Source organism: Budorcas taxicolor, chromosome X (genome assembly GCF_023091745.1).
Source record: "Budorcas taxicolor isolate Tak-1 chromosome X, Takin1.1, whole genome shotgun sequence".
Classification (NCBI taxonomy): domain Eukaryota; kingdom Metazoa; phylum Chordata; class Mammalia; order Artiodactyla; family Bovidae; genus Budorcas; species Budorcas taxicolor.
In genome coordinates, this window is record NC_068935.1 from 24,578,576 (window position 1) to 24,585,082 (window position 6,507).

General features: G+C 50.4%; 1 long non-coding RNA gene across 1 annotated transcript; it reads right to left on the reverse strand.

Moving 5' to 3' along the window:
- Window positions 1-403: 403 nt before the first annotated feature.
- LOC128070315 (uncharacterized) lies at window positions 404-5,383 on the reverse strand. The gene is made up of 3 exons (XR_008201608.1): window positions 5,221-5,383; window positions 2,263-2,372; window positions 404-441 (listed from the first exon to the last, which is right to left on the reverse strand). It is a non-coding gene; the product is annotated as an uncharacterized LOC128070315 (long non-coding RNA).
- Between the last annotated feature and the right edge of the window lie 1,124 nt (window positions 5,384-6,507).

Sequence of the window (6,507 nt, forward strand, 5' to 3'; positions counted from 1 at the left end):
AACACTTCAGAAAATCATCTTTCTGAAAGGCAAAGGAGTAAACCACAAAGTACACTGGGGAGTTTTCTTCGACACCCATCAAATGTGTGAAATAGGCTCCAGGAAAATAATGGCCCTTGCCGGGCTCCAGTTTTAGTTGAATCAAGCAGGGAAAACTTTTCTGATCATTACAATGATACAGCTTGTAGTGACTAAGTCTACCTGAACACGCTACTCACCAGACAGTAACCCGAGAAATTCGGTGAGGGACCTGCCTTGAGAGAGGTGCCTACTCTACAGAAGCGGGTAACAGAACCAAAGCACCACTCAGGGCTGTATTATGTACCTACGAGAAGTGTGGAATCAGTGTCTGTTCTTCGTCTATGCCTCAACGCTGGCTCCACACCAAGGCAACGTACGAGCCGTTCATCACACTCTTTTATTATTTTAGCAAGCCGCGACCTGGAAAGGAAAGAAAATACCGTTGAATTCCTTTGCCACAGATGCAGATCAACATCCTTCAGTAAGAATTAACTTGAAAAATATTAAGAAACAAAACAAAACACACACCAGGCACTTCCTAGTTCCATTAACAGAAAACAAACAAACAAAAAACCAGTCAAACTGCACTACGTACCCTTAGGAGAAGTCAGCCTAAACGTCCAGATGGTCTGGACTTTATACTGCAAACCCACTGTGATGTAACTCACTGTGACCATTTAGTCGCCTGTACAGTCACTTGCTGGGACTGAGGTTGTGGTTTAACATGCTGATGACCTTTCCTGCTTACCTAAACTACCAGCCCTGAGGTGTGTGAAATGAATAACCTGTTAGCCCTGCCTCCACAGATACACAAACGTTCTCCCACTTACCACCTACTGATTCCCATGTGGGATGAGTGTCCTGGCACAAGGGACACACGACATATCTAGGGTTTGTTCAGCACTCTCAGTCACCTAGCTAGAAACAAGTTACCAAAGTGGATGGAGCCACTTAAGTAAGAATGCTCTGTGGGGACCAATCTCTACACCTGTTCCAGAAGGATCCATTATTACAGGAGCACACACTATGATGCTCGGCTAGAACCTGGATTTATTCCAAGTGGCAAGGGTTTTCAACCAAACCCTAATACGTGAATCATCGAGGTAATTCTGGTCCTAATCCAGATCAGTAACAACAAAGTGACAGAATCCATCACATCCCGGTCCCCCGAGGAAGCAGTGGCCAAGCCACACAGCTCAGAGTCTCAGAGACTGCTGTGGACCTGGACCCAGAGCTGGACGGCTCCTCTGGATGTCCTTTTTCCTAGGGGCTTACTGCCCAGGAGAGCCCCTCAAACAGGAAACACCTCTTCACCCAACATTCCAGTGGAGCCAACCTAGCTGTGAGGGTTTGGAAGGCTTTTTTGGCTACCGTGTGCCTTTTTCAACATGCAAAGGGTGGAGCGAGAGGCCCAGCTACAGAAGGTGGTTGGCATTTCTGGAGCAACAGTGCCATCAAGCGGAAACCTTTTGTGCATGGCGTGCAGGCCCTTCCTATGGATCCTGCCGGGGGGGAGAAGGAGGGGGGAAGGCCTGTGACGGGAGGAAGTGAGGGTTTCCAGCACTCCGAAGATCCTGAGCGAACCTGGCAGCCTGCCACCTCACCAGAGCAGGTGTGGGAGCAACAGGTTCTGGGGCCTGGCTTCCCCACCAAGGAGCCCCTGGCTGTCAGGCCCTCGGGGGCGTGGTGTCGGCAGTGGCTATGTTCAGGAAAAAGGTGCTGAATCTCCTGCCCCAGAACCTCTTGCCTGGGGATCCTTGCCCTTATGCAGGAAGGCTGGTTTGATAGGTTTAAGAGGTCTCAGGTTACTGAAATAATGCTTCCTTTGCTCAGTCTTGGCATTAAGAACACATCTCCATGGCACCAGTATACACTGGATTAAAACAGTTCAGAAAGTAATATTTGCAGAAGACAAAGGACTAAAACACAAAGTACACCTGGGAGTTCTATTCCATACCTATCAGAGGTGTGAAATTGGCTCCAGTAAAATACTGGTCTTTTTTGGGTTTGAGTTTAAACTTAATTCAAGGTTCTTGGATCAAGGTTGTTGATATTTGCATCCCCCAGGCAGAACTCTTCTGGTCATTATGATGAACAACTGTAGCAACTAAGTATACCTGAACGTGCTAGTACCAGACACTGACCCAAGGAATTTCTGTGAGAGTGGTTCCTTGAGAGAGAAGCCTACTGTACAGAAGTGGGTAGAAGAATCAAAGTACAACTGAAGGCTGTATTACCTACCTATCAAAAATGTAAAGTCAGTGTCTGGCTTCGTCTGTCCTTGCACTCTGGGTCCACAACAAGGCAATATATGAGCCGTTGATCAAGCCCTTTGATTTTCTTACCACGACCTGCAAAGGAAAGAAAATATGTTGAATACCTTTGCCTCAATGCAAATTACTTTCCCTTAGTAAGAATTCAGCATGAAAAATATGAGAAATAAGACAAAAAACACTTCAGTCTTTTTCTAGTTCCATTAAAAACAAAAAAAATCCAGCCAGTCACTACCTATTCTTAAAAGAAATAAGCCTAAACATACAGATGGTCTGGACTTTTCACTGCAAACCATCTGTGATGTAACCCACTGTGACCATTTAGTTACACCATACATTAATTTGCTGGGACTGAAGCTTGTGGTTTAACACAATGATGAGCCTTTCTGCTTACCTAAACTATTGGCCCCGAGGCTCCTGAAATAAATAACCTGTTAGCCCTGAATCCACAGATATACAAACCTTCTCCCACATTCAACTTTTTGATTACCATGAGGGATGAGTGTCCTGGCACAAGGGAGAAATGAAAGTTTGGGGTTTGTTCAGCACTCTCAGTCACCTAGCTAGAAAGAAGTTAGAATGGAGCCACTTAAGTAAGAATGTTGTGTAGGGACCAATCTCTATACCTATTCCATAAGGATCCATATTACAGGAACACAGCCTTTGTATGTCTGGCTAGAACCTGGATTTATTCCAAGTAGCATAGGTCTTCAACCAGCCACTACTTATGTAAATCATCAAGGTTAATTCTGGCCCTAACCCTGACCAGTAATAACAAAGTGACAGAATACATCACATCCCAGTCACCAGGAAATGGGGATCTGGCCATTTGGACTCAGAATCTCTTAGAATGCTATGGACATGGACCCAGAAATGGATGGCTTCCTTTGCTTTTCCTTATCTGTACATTCTTACTGCAGAGCAGAAGAGGAGACATCTCTTCCCACAACACTCCAGTGGATGGCTTGGAAGACTCGTGGCCCCCATGGGCCTTTTTTCACCTGCAAAGTGTGGAGGGAGAGGCCAGGCTCCAGAGTGTGGATAGCATTTCTGGGGCAAGAGTGTCATCAAGTGGAAACTTTTTGAGCCTGGCCTCCTAGTCCTTTGGTCAGTCTTACAGGAAATCAGTCCTGAATATTCATTGGAAGGATTGAGGCTGAAGCTGAAACTCTAATACTTTGGCCACTTGATTCGAAGAACTGACTCACTGGAAAAGACCCTGATGCTGAGAAATATAAAGGCAGGAGGAGAAGGGGAAAACAGAGGATGCGATGGTTGGATGGCATCACCAGCTCAATGGACATGAGTTTGGGCAGTCTCCAGGAGTTGGTGGTGGACAGGGAGGCCTGGCGTGCTACATACAGTTCATGGAGTCTCGAAGAGCGACTGAAGTAAACTGAACTCCTGGGTCCTGCCTCTGGATCCCATTGGGGAAGGCCTGTGATGATAAGAAGGGAGGGTTTGGAGCACACAGAGGATTCTGGGAGAACCTGGCCATGGTGCACCCCTCTAGAGCAGGTGTGGAAGGGACAGGCAGTGGTGTTGAGTGTGGGCTCGCAGGCCCACCAAGGATACCAAGGCAGCAGGCCCTCAGGGGCATGGCCTAGGCAGCTGCTATTTTCAGGAACAAGGAGCTGAAGCTACTGCCCCAGGGCCTCTGGTCAGGGGATCCTCACCTGTCCTGCAGGAGCAAGGTCCCCCAGTGTAGACCTTGGGGTCTCAGGGCTACTGGGGATCCAGGATCTACTGCCCCGGTGGAGGCACAGTGCCTCGCCACCATGCACAAAGCCGTTAACGGGAAGAGGTGGCCACCCTGTTAGGGGTGAACATCCAGCAGACAGGATGTGTAATTTTGCCTGATGAAGGCTTGGTCCCAGACCCAGACAAATGCACATGTACTTTATATCCAGCTTGGAGTTGAGTTTTTGTTTACTTTTGCTACTGCCAAAGAGAGTCTGGGTCCCATGCCCTACAGGATCCCGTGAGGCCCTTCCTGTACCGTATGACACAGTATCCAGACCCACTCACAGTGGGAAGAAACTGGCCCCTGAGCAGTATGCTGAGTTGGGCGTCACCATCCGCAACCAGCGAGGGGATCCAGGTCCATGTTCCGCCTGTATTACCAGACATTCCCTCACCTCTAGAATTGTCTCAAGTGGCCCCAAAACCTTTTTACCCATGAAATGCTTATAATCCCACTGTAAACAATGTACAGTCCTTTACATGAAAATCCCTGACCCTTTTATTTCGATTGCCCTCCTTCCCTGGTGGCTCAGTCTGTAAAGAATCTGCCTGCAATGCGGGAGACCCGGTTCGATCCCTGGGTTGGGAGGATCCCCTGGAGGAAGGCATGGCAACCCACTGCAGTATTCTTGCCTGTAGAATCCCATGGACAGAGGAGACTAGCAGGCACAGTCCATGGGGTCGCGAAGAGTCGGACACGACAGAGCGACTAAGCACAGCACATTCTTCCACGTGGTTCAATGATACGTGAGAATGGAGCTACATTTTTTTTTTAGGTCAAAAACTCATGAAAGGAAATGTTACTTCTCTAGGGTTGTATTCCGAGATGCCCAGTCCCCGTGGTCAGCACGTCAATCTCACTCGATGAAGGGGACTCCAGGGCAGCCACATAAATGGGGAGGAAGGGGGAAGCAGCTGGCGAGCCTGCCACACTCCTCCGGCCCGCCCCGCCCTCTGCCCACTGGGAACCGCTTCCAGGCCCACCGACCGGGAGGCCCGAGGGGCTCTACTTGGACCCTGTCCCTACTGGCGCGAAGGCACAGAACACACACGGCAATACAATCCCGGTGCCCACGCTCACCCAGCCCAGCCTAAACGCCAAACCACGGCCCGGCCCATGCGGCGGCCCCCTGCCCGTCTCCGCTTTCCCCGGCCGGCCGGGCTGCAGCCAACACTGGCCTACCTTGCATGCAGGGTACAGGCTGCTCAGACGTTAGAAGATGGGGAGGGTCCCTCCAGCCAGAAAGGCTGCCGGTCCCGGCCCCGCGTCGCCCCGCCGTGCCCCAGGGAAAGGACACGAAGGAGGCTGAGGGGACCAACGCGGCTGAGGCCACGCTTCGGCGGGAAAGAACCGGTCCCCTCTGAGCTTCGCGCGATAGCTGGCGAGGTTCGACTGCGACCCAGCTCACCCCTGCCGTAAAGCGTCGCCCGCGTTACCTCGTCAATATGACCCCATCCCCCCACCACCACCGTCGTGGGCGTCTCCTCGGAGACGCAACAGAGGTAGAGTGCTGAGGTGGGATGGGTTGATCCTCGCCCCTCGTCGTGGGCGTCTCCTTGGCGACGCACTGGAGGTGGGGCGCTGAAGAAGGAGGGGTTGGGAATCCGATTCCTAGCTGTTGACCCCGCCCAGGGGAGGGCTGAGACAGCCTCAGTTGGTCCCAGGAGTGCGAGTGCGAGAGGTGAGATTAGGAAGGTGACAGGAAACCTCACGAGAGCCCATTTGTCTCCCTTGTAGGGTCCATGCTGCCAGCGACGAAAGTGAAGGAATGGTAAAAACGGAAATTTTACCGTTCGACAGTCGCAAAACTATTTAGAGGAAAAAAGTTTAAGTAAGTACAATATCAAACGATGTTAAAAGTTTGTATACTTCATATGCTTGAGGTTATTATTACTTGAATTATCCCTCCTCAAGTGAGAGGCAGAGTCCCAAGAGGAGACGCTCCTTGTGCTCGGTCACCTCCTGCTCTTTGTCAAGGGCCTGTTAGGGAGCCACTACCTCTTAAGCGCCTTTTCCCGGGGTTACCTCAGGTGGTGTCCACACCGGCTTGGTGCGGGGGATGTTTTGTGTCTGAGAGTCGCAGCGACAAACAGGTTACTCCTGCCTGACGGGTGCCTTGACTAATTTTTCCTGTGGTGGAAAGTTACATTCTCCTCTAGCGAAATAACTTTCAAATAAAGGAGACATGGGCTTCCCGGTGGCTCAGCGGTATACAATTCGCCTTCAGTGCAGGAGACGGGAGTTCGATCCCTGAGTTGGGAAGATCACTTAGAGAAGGAAGTGGCGACCCACTCCAGCCTCCTTGTCTGAAGAATCCCATGGACAGAGGAGCCTGGCGGGCTACAGTCCATGGTGTTGCACAGAGTCCCACACGACTGAAGCGACTTAAGCAAGGCAGAGGAAACACAAGTAGCACAGATAAGAAAAGGAAGGTAACAGATAATGCCTCCACTCAGAGATGACAGATAT